At 37.3% G+C, this 14,946-nt stretch overlaps 1 long non-coding RNA gene across 1 annotated transcript in view; it reads left to right on the top strand.

Moving 5' to 3' along the window:
• The first annotated feature begins 887 nt into the window (after positions 1-887).
• Positions 888-14,946, top strand: part of LOC125778798 (uncharacterized) — a 56,036-nt gene continuing 41,977 nt past the window's right edge. Inside the window, exons 1-2 of the long non-coding RNA XR_007422940.1 lie at positions 888-2,383; positions 4,869-4,955. This is a non-coding gene — a long non-coding RNA (uncharacterized LOC125778798). The remainder of the gene's footprint in view (positions 2,384-4,868; positions 4,956-14,946) is intronic.

The following is a 14,946-nucleotide window of genomic DNA, read 5'->3' as shown; positions in this document are numbered from 1 at the left end:
CATATCTACATAGCTAAGCCATACATATGCGTATATATGTATATACATAGTGCGGTCGGTTATAGTTGCCTTGGGTAGTCCATATGCTAGAAGCTTGAAACAGAATTTTTGTGTAGACATTTTTTATAGCCATATAAGAAGTCTTTAATATTAATATTTTTATGTGCAAAATTTGGTATTGAAACATCCAATTCGGTATCCCGCAATTTTTCGGGATTATTGTAAAGTTACTCTGTGTTTTCGGGATTCGAAAATTAAACTCGTTATCCCGAAATTTTCCATTATCACTTAACTTTTGTTACTTAGAAGAATTGGGATTGGAAAAAACTCGGGATCCCGAAATTTCTCGGGATTATTTCGGAATTAGTTTTTATGTTTTTTTTTAAATTTATAGAAATCAAAAAATATAAAATTTCTTAAAACGCGAAATTGTAAAATTTTTTAGTTTCAAAATCTTCTATAAATAGGGTAATTTCCGCTATTGCAACTTATTTAAATTAGCTCAATAAGAACATAGCACCTTACGTGTTATACATAACCTTAAAATGTAATCGTTTGTGTACAACCGTAATAAGTAAATATAAATATTAGAGATGCTCTTATTAGCTCCTAGTTAAATTTTTTATTTAAAGCTTTGGAGCGCCGATAACATTCTAAATGACCCGAAAATTTTTTCAAATTATTGATATTTAAAATTATTATATATAAAATCTTATATGTGCGATGATAATGCAACTAAATTATATGATGTTTTTTCCAACAATATAAAATGCACAAGAATTAAAAAAATAACAATAAGGTGGATCATTTTAACCCATACCATAGATGAAAGTGTCGTTTGAACCGCTTTTTTAAAGTTTCATTGAATTAATATGACTTTTGAAATGTTCTTGGAAATCATGCTTACTAAAAGTATTTAAGCAATGCAGTTATAAAAGAACAAAATATTCTTCATATAAACACATAGCAAGGGTCTTAGATATGTATTGCAGAAATATGCTTCAGTAGCTTTCAAAGCAAAATGATATTTGTATGGAAGAAGGCCAATAGATGCTGTGAATATATAACTGCGAATAGCATTGTATTTTAGCAGAACCGAATTTTGATTGCCATAATTCGATAGATTCTACTTGAGAGGGCTGCAGTTGAAAGCTCTAACCCTTAACCGCTTCCGCTCACAACCAGATTTAAGACAAAACAATAAAATTATGCCTGCTTCACGAATTCGCCCCTTGGGGTCAGAGATCAAACAACAGAAGCACACAGAATCCACTGGAAGAGGTCACCTTTCATTTTCCTTCAACAGCAACAACAAATTATAGCATTATCAGTTAGAAAATTACCCGCTTTTACCAAGTTGATATAACCAGAAGTACCGAAAGCGGCAGAAGTAGCAAAAAGTATGTTTAACACGCACAAAACAAAAATAATAATAAACTCACGAAGGGCAAGCATTACAAATTATGCACATAAGACGCCCAAAAGCTGTAAATGAGAGACGCACGAATACATATCTACACCGAAGGCCAAACTTTTGCGGATGAAATTCAAGAAAGGAAAATTGTTGGAGCATAATTTGGGCAGAGCGGCGGGATGAAGTACCGACAAGTGGCAAAGGAATGTGCGCAACATGAAAAGCAAAACTACAACAACACTAGCAATCACTGGTACATACGTATGTATATATATTTATATATATATTTATGTAATTATTTAGTAGAAAAGCAAGTAAAACTGCAGAAGGTCTCTAGCCGACAAGACAAGAACGAAGCGACGCAATAAAACAAAGACAGCAAAGACTTCCACCAAGAATAAGAATAATAATAAGAAGAAGGAAATAAAAAAATAATATTCAGACTAAAAAGGGACGAAAAGGTCGCAGTCAAGGCGATAAAAATGAGAAACGTAAAAGCTTAAATAATAAAGCAGGCGATGAGCATAACCGAAGTCGCCGCCAGGGCTGAGGTGGAGAAGCACCAGCAAAATGGTGCGGTCGTATGAGGTAAACCCCTAGTATGGCATTTATGCTGTGAGCACCGGTTGAGTGTGGCAGGATGTGTGGCATTTTATTTCATGGCTTGCCGGCAAGCATGCTCGTATCATCGACAACATTTACAGCAACAGCAAAAAAAGTAGAGAAAGTCAAAAAGGAGCGGGTGGTTGAAGTGCACCAACACACACTCACGCACTCGTACGGCAGCGTCGAAGTACACGTGTAACTACATATGTTGCGCAATATGCGAAGGAAGCCGGAAATGTCAGACATTCATCGCCAATGAACACACACTCATACACATACGTCAACGCAGGCTCGTAGGCAGACAATGGCGGCAGCAAGCAGCAAAGTCAAGCACGTATATTGCCCTAGCAGGGCGTTGGGTGGGTGAGTAATAAGTTCGAGGGCGATTTGATTTTATTAAAAGCGCTTTGCTTGCATTATTCAGTGGCACAGTTGTCCGCAAAATATCAGTTGTTGTGAAATTATTGTTGGTTGCCGGTTGGAAGTATCGTCTTGCGGCTGAATTTGCCGCAATCGATGCTGTAGGCTAATGGCATTGTTGTTTAACAGATTTGTTCCTGTTGTTGTTGGGGATTTTTCAACTTATTGAATTCTCTTGATATTTATATCATAAGTTGTGGTTTTTTTGTAAAGTACTTAGGTTTAAAATTTCAAAGCTTATTCTGTGAAAACCTTGTAAAAATTTTTTGCTTATTATAGCACCCAGTGTGCTTTTAGTATACTCTTTCTTGCTAAACAGCTGAAAGTAAATTTTCTTAAGGCCTGCATTGCTTTAGGAAAGATTTTCCCTGTTTTTTAGGTTACTGATTTGAGTGAGGTTTAACTTGAGTGAGATCACTGATACCTACTCGAGATATTTCGGTGAGTTGAAAACTGACTTATATTGGTTTCTTCTTCTGGGAAGAACTTAAAACAAGATCTAGTATAACGGTATCAAATTGCTTATTAAATCTCGCTAAAAGATTCCGTTATGCATAAAAATCATCCAAAAGTTGATTTTTCATATATCAGAGCGCGTATCTCTAAAAGTAGGTTTTGGTATAATTTATAGGTTATATCGAATTTTACCTTAAAATGTCCATGTACCTTCTATTGGTCAAGGATGAGATGTCGAATTGAGATTTTCTCGGTTTCGTCTTATTTCTGGAGGAAGAATGTAAGAGTGTCCCTAAGTTCTCCACCATCTCTTTTCCAACGTCTGCTTGATGTCGGTTTTGCAAAAGATTTTGGTCCTTTAGTACGACACTAGCAGTGATATGCCCAAACCATTAATTAATTATTAACCGAAACATTATTACACCACCAACATAACGAGTTTAGCACAACTTCTTTGATGTCATCTTCATTAAGAGACGTAGATGAACGACTTGAAAAAGGCATTTTCTCAATGACTTCACAAGCTTCATTGAATGATTTATGCCACTCAAATACTTGTGTTCGTGATAAAGAAGACTCGCACATACTCTTCTGCGACACTTTCAACGTTTTCGTAGCAGACTCGTTGTTCAATTTTTGCTTTTCTTCGCAAACATCACCAGACTAACTTTTCGCGTCGTAAACAACAAGCTATATACGATGGGAAAGCTGTGAAACTCGTTCACCAAATCACTTCTGGCTCTCCGCAAGCATCCTATGCCTCATGTTTTGGACCACCTTTATCAATGAGTTATTACAGCATTCCTCTGTTGAGGGATGAGATCTCTGCCAACTGGGCGGAGAATTGTGGCCTTGCTGTTAGCCCAGAGAAAACTGAAATCTATCTTTTTACAAGAATAACAAACAAAACAAAAACGCAACTCAATCTCCCCTCCTTAAGGAGCAGAACTACTGTGTTCTAGAGCTCTGTCAAATATCTTGGAGTTAGCGGAGATAGAAAAAACTAAGCTGATACTCCTGCAGAAGAGCTTTTGCCCCAAGGTGGGGTTTATGGCTCTTTCTAACGTAAGGTGTGGTGGTATGGCGGATGGCATTATCGAAAAAGGGCTGCATTAAGCCCCTGGGACCGGTCCTTGTATGCTAAAGATTACGAGCGCAATGAAAACTATTTCAACAAAAGGGTTTGGAGGTTTTTTCGGCATTCGGCCAATATAAATACCATTGCCATTAGCCATTAGAGCCAGACTCGGTACAATTTCTTACTCAGCCTTGTTAATAAACTGAGGATTAGTTGGCAAATAGAGAAGAATAGACCAATGGTTATGTGGTCTACAGTTTCATCTTCGAATTCTTCATATTCATAGAAGAATCAAAGGATGAAACAGGAACAGAAGCGCGGTTTTTCTGTAGAAATCTATATACAGTTGGTAGCTTCAAACTAAATGAGTACAATTCAATATTTCAGTCTGAAATTGTAGGCATAAAAGAAAGAAACAAGGACACCTCTGCACTGAAAAACAATCCCATAAACTTTAATGAAGGCCTAAGTGCGTCTGCTTGCGGTCTGGCGCGCAGCTGCCAGCCTTTTCAACCAAACAACTAAAAAAATTTTAAAATTTTCTATCAGAAGAAGTTTAAACCCTAAGAATAAAACCACAAAAAATTCACTAAAATCGCAAAACCAAAAACTTCCCGACTACACCTATTTTATTTATATTTTATATAGTTATAAATTCCATTTTGTCCGCCTTTGGAACCCATGACCACCCTAGAGATTCTTATGACCAATGTATCCAATGCCTTTGCCTCCATCAGTCGTCGTGTCAAAAATTAAATTATTATTTGCATAAACATTGCTGGAAAACTTTCAAAAACATAACTTAAACAAATAAAAGTATATTTGTACTTTGAATTTATTTTTGATCCCCTGAGGATGTCCTTATTCATAATCCCTTATTGTCCTTTTTGGCAGGTGATGGCTACGGATTTTCACCAACACAGATTTCATGCCAGTCAAGCAAGTTGAGCAGCCAACAACAACAACCGTTTCGGTTCAGATGTAAGTACATGAACTAAGCAGTTTAGTACAAGAGAACACAAACATAACGGAATTTGCCATTTACATGTATAAGTGTATATATATAATACAGTTATGTATATATGTATATAGTTTAGACTTTCGCACATAATTTACGTCTGCATGCAGCAACTGCCAAGTTTTCCATCTGCTATCTAAGCTTTGTGGCACATTGTGACTCGTGCCGCACACCAGCAAACCGGCAACAAGGTAGTCACAACAACAAAAACGCACAATATCCAAAGCCACAGTGCAAGATAGTGCTGTTTAGTGACAATGACTAGCACACACACATACACACATACAAGTGATGGATAGTGCTGGTACGAGGCGCTGGTGCGGTGGTGGATCCCCGAAAGTCCATAGTGATGGCCGGGCAGAGCCAACCAACCATCCGAGATAGATGGGTTCACCCTTAGCCGCAAAATTTACAGACAATGTGAAAGTGCGAGCATAACAAGCCACACACGGACGCACACACTCACACTGAAACGCAAATGCATGTATATGTGTGTGTGTGCGCCTTCAACACAATTACCGCTCCATCATGATGAGCACACACACCCATACAACCACCGTCGGTCACATGGCATTGTGTCGCCAAGTGCTGGCGACTCAACGCGCGCACCAAGCCAAGTGCTATGAAAATTCCACTGCCGCCAACAACAACAACAATAACCACAGCAATGTGCCAACGAAGCACGCACAAGTTATGACTGGCTGCCTTGTTGCTGCTAACTGCTGTTGTTGTTGCTGAAATTGGTTGTCGCTGACGTAGTTGCTGTTGCTGTTGTTGTTGCTGCCGGCATGCGGCATGTAAGTTGACTATTATTTTGACATGTCTACACAATCAAAACCTGAAAATTTCCGTCACATCGCGCCCAAGCATATTATACCGACTCAGGCATGCCGACGAGTGGCGAATATATGGCTATAAATGTATGTGTGTGGGTGTGTGAGTGTGCTTGTGCGCCAACTAAGGGAAGCACAAACGGCGGTGGAGTAGGCTTTGGTGGATGCGAAGGGTCCTTGACGACGATAAACCAGTTGAAAAGCAAGCAAACGCTTTGCCAGCGTGTGTGTGTGCGTGTGTGTGTGCGTGTGGGTCGAGCAGTCTGAAACGAATCAACACAAATTGCTGCAAACACACACACGTACGTACAGATGGACGGCATAATAATAAAGCAACAGCAAATTTTGAAATTTCAAATCACCCAAACTGCGAGGCATCATCCACCCTCAGCGCCGAGACCCAGTGTGACAGTCACGGTTTTGACGGCGACCAACGGTACTAATTCGTTCCGTTCATTGTTGCTTCGTCGTCGTTGGCAGGCCAGAAGATTTGCCTAAACGCAATTCAAATCAACTCAAACCAACTTGGATTGATGCCACACCGCACACCGGCATCGCCATCGCCATCGCCATAGCCATCGGCAGCCAGACGTTGGGTCTGTCACACAGGCAGTCACACCTCATTGTTCTCATTGTCGAGACTGTGTTGAGGTCGAGGACAGTTGTTGAGCCGCGTCGGGCATCGATTGTTGTTGGCGGCGTGCGAATGCAGAGTGTGGGTCAAGCCATTTAAATACAGTAATTCACACACACATACAAGTATAAACTGCATGCAAATATATGTAATTGTATGGCATTGTTCTTGTTATTGCCACTACCACCGTGTGCAAGCTAAAGTGTATAGCCGTCTCTGGTTTTAGCTGCAGAATTCTTTTGGGTTGGGCACTTGGGCGCTTACACAGTATAAATGTGTGTGTGTGTTTTAGGTATTGGTAGTGGTTGGGTGGTTGGCTCGTAGCGATGCGCTGGATTTTCACCCTAGTTAGTCACTGTTGTTATTCGCCGCCTGTCATAACCTTCTATGTCATATTAATAGCAAACATAAATACATTCGCCAACATTTACATAAAATATGATGACTCGAGCAGTATGCGTTGTAAAATATGGAGATTTTGAAGCATAACGCACGCCAAAGCCTCAATGAGTGTTTATGCGACCTTCGTGGTTAGTGTGATGGGGTCGAATTTGAAGACTCTAATTTCATGAATTTCAATATTTGTCTCACTCTAATTGGATTTCTAAAAAAATCTCGTGAATTTGTATGTGAAATTCTTAAAACTAAATTTTATAGGGGAACCAATTTTTGTATAAAATTTAATAATTTTCCGATTTATACTTCCAATACACATTCGAAAGCTTCTCTGTTTCAAATATATTATTCACTGAAGCTTTAAAAATTGCTTGATTTTAGAAGAATTTTTATATTATAGAAATGTGGTTATAGATCGTACATTGCCTATCCTATACTTTGGAAAATTATCCATTTTCGAACACTACATTCAATATATTCTTTAATTTGAGTAAAAGGGTAATTAATTTTAATATATATCTTCAATTTACATGTATCTTCATTAACATTTCTTACTCATGTATAAATATTAGGGTTGGTCAAAAAAATAGACTTTCCTTTTCAGTTCATAACGGGTGATTTTTTTGAGGTTAGGATTTTCATGCATTAGTATTTGACAGATCACGTGGGATTTCAGACATGGTGTCAAAGAGAAAGATGCTCAGTATGCTTTGACATTTCATCATGAATAGACTTACTAACGAGCAACGCTTGCAAATCATTGAATTTTATTACCAAAATCAGTGTTCGGTTCGAAATGTGTTTCGCGACAAATTTTGTTCAGCGATGAGGCTCATTTCTGGTTGAATGGCTACGTAAATAAGCAAAATTGCCACATTTGGGGTGAAGAGCAACCAGAAGCCGTTCAAGAACTGCCCATGCATCCCGAAAAATGCACTGTTTGGTGTGGCTTGTACGCTGGTGGAATCATTGGACCGTATTTTTTTCAAAGATGCTGTTGGACGCAACGTTACGGTGAATGGCGATCGCTATCGTTCGATGCTAACAAACTTTTTGTTGCCAAAAATGGAAGAACTGAACTTGGTTGACATGTGGTTTCAACAAGATGGCGCCACATGCCACACAGCTCGCGATTCTATGGCCATTTTGAGGGAAAACTTCGGACAACAATTCATCTCAAGAAATGGACCCGTAAGTTGGCCACCAAGATCATGCGATTTAACGCCTTTAGACTATTTTTTGTGGGGCTACGTCAAGTCTAAAGTCTACAGAAATAAGCCAGCAACTATTCCAGCTTTGGAAGACAACATTTCCGAAGAAATTCGGGCTATTCCGGCCGAAATGCTCGAAAAAGTTGCCCAAAATTGGACTTTCCGAATGGACCACCTAAGACGCAGCCGAGGTCAACATTTAAATGAAATTATCTTCAAAAAGAAAATGTATCTTCATTAACATTTCTTACTCATGTATAAATATTAGGGTTGGTCAAAAAAATAGACTTTCCTTTTCAGTTCATAACTACTATAAAAATGGTTAGTAGGCACCTAAATTTTTTTCCAACTATGAACCTTTGAAGTTAATGTTAAGGTCCTGCGCTTTCTATTTTCCTAATTTTGGAGAGAAAATTTCATATTACCATTTCTGGTACTTGAAAAAGATATCTTATCTACTAACTCACAAGTATATCTTTACGACATTGAATTTTCTGCATACTCTTATAAAATTTCGTTGGCTTCACCGCTTAAAATTTATCAAAAATCATCGTTTTTTTATCAACCCTAATATAAATAATTTACTTATATATTACACTTCCTTAAATGCTGTAAAATCGTTAATATCTTTCGAAGCTAGTTATCTTTGGTGTTACAGGAACTTTACCATTAATTCCTACAAACGTGGGTTGCTTTTTCGCGATTTGGTAACGCTAGTGTAGCAATTTGGCAACTCACAACTTTATCGTAAAGCTTGACAATTTTTCTGATATACATACATACATATATACTCAGACCATTTTGACATACGAGCGCTTTTGTGTTGTATACAGTAACTATAAATATTAATTTTTGTAAAAAAGTTAAATTAAATCGCCAACATTTCAGCGCGATTATTTTCGACAACTTTCGGCATGGATTATCTCAGCAACAGTGCATCGATGAACTTTATTCGATTGTTCGATTCCACACAATTTGTCAATCGCTCAAAAAAAGACTGGTGTCGATTGGTAGAAAGAGATGTTAACAACAACAGAACAATAAATTCGGTTGGTGTTCAACCAGTTGTTTGCCAGTTGTCTTTCAAGAAATAAGGAAAATCTGCCGCCGAAGACGGATTACTCTTCACCACGATAATGCGAGCTCTCACACAGCGACTGATACAACTGCACTTTTGAGCACTCAAAGCATCGATTTGATGAGTCGCCTTCCGTATAGTCTTAACTGGGCACCAATTGATTTCTTTTTATTCCTCTACATATAAAATAAATTTTTTTCGACACCTGAAGATGTGTTCGATGCGTTCAGAACGCATGCTTTGGGGATACCTCCATCATGCAAGAGTGTAGAGATCTCAATGGAGAAATTTTTTTAAAAACAACGAGGCTATTTTCGATTTTTAGCACTTCTTGTTGTTCTCTTGACCTGAAATATGAAAGCCAACCCTCGTACTAGCTACACAATACTTTTTTATGATTCATATATCCTTAAAATTTAAAATGTAAATTAAAAAATAGCTTTATTCGATACAATAGAAAGAAAACTAACTTATCTAAATCAGGGACTTAATAAGATTGGAGTGAAAATCTTAAAAAGAAAATAGGTTTTGGACTTTCATTCGCCTTTAAACAAAATATTCCGATACAATAATAAGACATTAGACTTCTCAAGTACCACAGAGGCTTATTGTAGAAAACTCTTATAGTTCGATCAGAAATTAAGTACTGTTTTGCAAGCGTACTAGTTCTCCTTTTTCACTCAATTTGATGCTTGGGAGAAAAGTCTCTGAAAATAGTTTCGACACTTACTATCTACCTGGGCACTAGTAGAATTATCCCGGAATTTGGCGAAGAAAAAAATGTCTGTTATTAGGCAGTGTTTTCAAATATGGGCAACATTTTTCGAATCGAGAAAATTTATAAATTTTTTTTAATGCATACTTTTCGAAGTTTTTTTAAGAATGTACATGAAAAAACAAATAATTAATTTAGTTTAATTAATGAAATAAATTTATTCATTTAATTAATTTAGGTTAGTTAGTTTCTTTAGTTTAATTAATTAAAATTATTAGTTTTTTTAATACATTTTGTTATAAAATCAACTATTAATCTAATTTACGCAGACTTAAACACTGTGCGAATATCTGAAAAACCAATTCTGTGACATGATTACATTTCAATACGTCAAACTTATGCACACAAACACGCTGCAGACGTGCAATTTAACTACCCAAAGTTTGTTTTTAGGGGCTGTATTACACTTTTCCACGTTATTTACACAACCAACAACTAAATCTATGAGCCAGCACTCCTTCCCTCCTACGCTCCACATAGACTGCCCAGCAAACCGACCTGCAAAAGCAACACTAACGGAAAAAATATGAACCAACATTGTTACACACACACACACAAACACGTACTAGGACTTTGTCTGTAGTCGTCGACAAATCGACGAAGCGACGCGGCGCTAAGACGGCAAATCCCACCAGCAACATGCCAGCACAACACGCCGGCCAAGGCGACAGCGACAGCATGAAAAAACGTATGGAATGCAAAAATCAAGCGGAAAGTAGCAGACAAACGACAAAAAACCGAACAACTGGAAGCGGGGCAGTGAGAGGGTGGTGTAAGTGTACGAGAAAGGACGCGCAAACGAGTGAAATGGCCAACAAACGATTGCTACGTGTGTCGGGGGGAGAGCTGGCAGTAGGTGAGTGTAAAGGAATACAGTTAGTGATGGGTGGGTAGACACTATCGGGTGGCGCAGCAAAGCTAGTGAACCGGCTGAGCGGGCAGTCAACGGTCATGAAACCAAAGTGAGAAGGGTCTTAATGGGTGGCTGACTGATTGCCGTGAATGCTCGGGCACCGAGTGCTGTGTGCGGTTGACAGCATGCGAAGGATATCGCTATACGGATACTTTTACAACAAACAAACACATACACACATATATATACGGCATATATTCATAGATACAACTATACACACACACATCCAGACACAAGTCGTAGTTTACTTTTCCGAGTGAATGCCGAGGACGCGCCGGCGAGAGGACGAAGGCATACAAAAAAGCAAATCGGACACAAAAAACGACATAACAACAACAACAGCAACAAAGTAGTAGCTATAACGTAAATGCGCAAGCAGACAGCGCGCTGTTTGCATGGGTGGGGAGTAGGTTGAGCCTGTTGTGGAAAGTTAAGTAAGCTCTTTTCATTGTTTAGGTTTTGCTCTGCTTTTACAACGCAAATGTCTGCTCGCACACTCACACACACACCTGTACATAGCTATGTAAGTAAGCTTGACACAGTGTGTTTGTTATTATCCGTTTGCGTTTGTTGGCCATTGTTGCCCGCTCGCTGGCCTGCTTGCTGGCTGACAGACCCACCGACGGCGCCACACACCGGCTGCCTCACCGGCTGGCGCAGCGGCCGGCCGGCCGGGCGTGGAGCGAAAGCGAAAAGTTTGGGTTTGCGTATAATTCAATTCGGAACAGCAGCACTGAGTGGTAGCTTCCTGTGTTGAAACATTACACAGTTAGTTACAAAAGCAACAACAACCAAAGCAAAAACAGCAACAACAATAGCAAGAATGGCGCATACAGTAGTAAATTGCTGCAACTGGCAACTGTGTTGGCCACAAGTGACTGCTGGCTCCGTGTGGCATTGTTGTTGGCCCGTAAAAGGACGAAACTGTGAAAATCATGTGACGCCGGCCAAGCACCACACACACACGCGCTCACACAACAATGTTTTTGTGTATTTGTATGTAAGTGGGAATAAGTTTATGAGCATTGCGTATGCGAGCTGGAGTTTCATTTTTCTTTTTTTGATTTACAAACTAATAACAACAACAGCTTACTGCTGCATAAATGAAATGTAGACTAGCTGAGTGTCGTCATGTGCGTGTGTGGGGGCGACAGACAGACTGTGCGTCATAGTTGGTGTGGCAAGTTGAATAGCTTTGCCTTGTTTCGGATTTTTTCTGTTTTCTTTTCCTTTGATTTTCTCGTTTTTCTGCTTGAACTTATTTTGGGTATGGCTTGGATATTTACGCCCTTCAGGGAGTGTTAAATAATAATTATAAACTCCATTGTATACATACAATTTCACTTGTAGCATGGAGGCACGTTAAATAATAACAACAACAATAAAGTGTATTGAAGTTTCAGGAAAAAATAAAGAGGAATTAACCCGTTGAGTGGTGGAAAATTAAATTTGCAGTTAATTTATTATAGAAAATAGTTTCTGTGTTTTGTGAAAATTTCACTTTTGTAAGCAAATAGTTGAAGATAAAAACTCTTTAGTAATATAAGAGACAGGCTTGCAAATAATACGTTTAAAGTAATTAAATTAATACTTAAATATATTTTTGTTTTGTTTGAAGTCCCGAACACCCTAAAAAAAAAAATATTTGAAAGTATCAAATCCCAAATACCAGATAAAAAATTCCATCCAAATACTTGTTTGAAAAATAAAATAAATGAATATCCTGTTTGTAATTAATAATTAAAAAAATTAAATATTTTAATTACATTTTTTTTTTATTTCATCAATGTTTTATTCTGTGTTGGCATTGAAAGATTAAATTTTAAACTTCAGTTCGGATTTTTTAATTAAAAAATAAATTTTCAATTTTAATACCAAAATTTTGGACTCAAAAATTTAAATATATTAAGAGCAAAAAACAAATTTAAAAAATTGAGTATGCGGGAAATGTTCTGCAAATCATTCTGATCAACTTTGCCTAAGAGACTATGAGTCTAAAAACGGTTCTCAGAAGGCGATTTTGAAGGCGACAATATTTCCCGCCTGAAAAGAGCGAACCGCTCTAATGAATATACTCTGGTTTTATTCGATGATAATCTCATCCTACAATTTCTGAATAAAAGCTAAAAACACGATTTTTCAAGTTTTCTTAAGTACATTTATTTAATAATAAGAATATTTTCAAATTTCCTAAAAAATCTTATTTAAATTTATGGTTCTATGGCTTCAGCATTTAATTAGCATTTATGTTTAAGCTCACCTTGACAAATTCGTTACATACATTTAGGTGCTTTAACATGCCAATAATGCTTGGTCGGCATTATTGCTATGAAATTAATGTAGTCAATACTTTAAGTCATTTGGTCCATATGACTTCTTTCGTACACATAAACAATTGAAATTCGCTTTGGGGGAGGTATTCGATTAAGAATTAAGCAAAAGCTTCTTCCCTCTCTAGTAGAATAAATGTGATTATCAACACAATTCAGGATTGCTGAAAAGCAAGTTTCTTCTCTTAAACTTTTCTAAGCTTACTTTCGTTATATTTTGCATATAACTACTTACTTTTGGAAACCATTTGGATTGTTAAAATCTATTTGAAAAATTTTGTTCGAAGTAATACTTAAAACAGTTTTTAGATCATAATCCAACCGTAAACTTGATTATTAATGCGCTTACTATACTATACTACTATATACAGACATATAGCCCATATTTAAGCATATCATATCTTTAGCGATCATATCTATTGCGATTTTTATCCAAAAATACCAGAAAAATCGAATAATAACATTAAAGTAATTTTCTGCACCAGGACTTAAAAGAATTATAAGATAAATATGTAATTATTGATTCCACAGCATATTTCTAAAAGCTTCGAGTCAGACTAGACTCCAATATCTGCAACATTTTCGAAGCGGACAGTTCTTGGGATTATGACTATGGTCTCAAAATTATGGTGGCGTAACTATTATTCAACTATTAGCCTAAATGAAGGCAAACAAATCTAGTACTTACATAAAACCTTGCCTACTTTTAGGCAAAAATCCCAAAAAGGACGTAGAAAAATTCAAAATGATTTACGACGAAGTACAATTACGATTTTCTGGTGGAACGCAAAAATCTAAAAACTTATTGGAGAAATGCTACCGGAACTAAAACTAACTAGTCGTGTTTCCACTTCCGTTACGAAGTTTCCAGTGTATTTTCTATCGTGTAATTCGAACCCCTCGCACTTACCCCCCTCTTCACTAGTCAATTGGTTGAATAAATATCGTCGTCCTTTTATTATTAGCAAAAATCGTTAAATGTCGTTTCTATTTACATTACAAACAAAAGTAAATATTGTTGGTGTACACAATATGCGGAGTCATTCCGGGCTTTTGGGAGTGTGTTAAATATGGTGTTGCTTATTTCCACCCTAACCACAATGGCGCCAATTATATGTGACATAAAATTTGATTAAATGGAACTGTGCTGAGAGAAGACTGGAGAGAGTCGGGCCTATATTCGTTATGTATAGGAAATTATATTACTACTTATGTACATAAACGTATATGTATGTAGGCATGCCAAAAGGGGGGTATGGAAGTGCCTAATTCTGTATGGATGTCCGCTATTCAATAAAAGTTTTTCTGGCATATAAAGGATGTTTTGTAAATTTTATGAGCTTTATGTTTTATTATAATTACCGTTATTGTTATTTATGTTAATTCTATTACCATAATCTTTTTACTCATTATTTTGTACTATTATTCTTATTACTATTATGATGATTTTTTGGGTCACACATTCGAAATTGTTAAATAAGCTATATATACATACATATATGTATAGTATATGTATATAACATTTCAGTATTAATATAGTTAATTTAATTGCTCGAAAACCCGCCCGTTGCAAGCACTTTACAATAATATTCCCGATATTTATCAACAAAAACATTTCAAAGCTTTCAAATTATTTTTCGACCCATTTTACTCACCGGCCCTGCAGTTGTTGCTACTCGTGGCCCAAGAGCACAGAAATATTAGCACAGCGATAACTCACACTCCGAACTTCGCCAGCGCAGCGCTGCGTGTGAGCGCAGAGAGGATAGAAGAAATCGAAATTA

The sequence above is a fragment of the Bactrocera dorsalis genome, chromosome 5 (assembly GCF_023373825.1).
Source record: "Bactrocera dorsalis isolate Fly_Bdor chromosome 5, ASM2337382v1, whole genome shotgun sequence".
Taxonomy (NCBI): Eukaryota; Metazoa; Arthropoda; class Insecta; order Diptera; family Tephritidae; genus Bactrocera; species Bactrocera dorsalis.
This window is presented reverse-complemented; position numbering and strand designations above follow the sequence as displayed.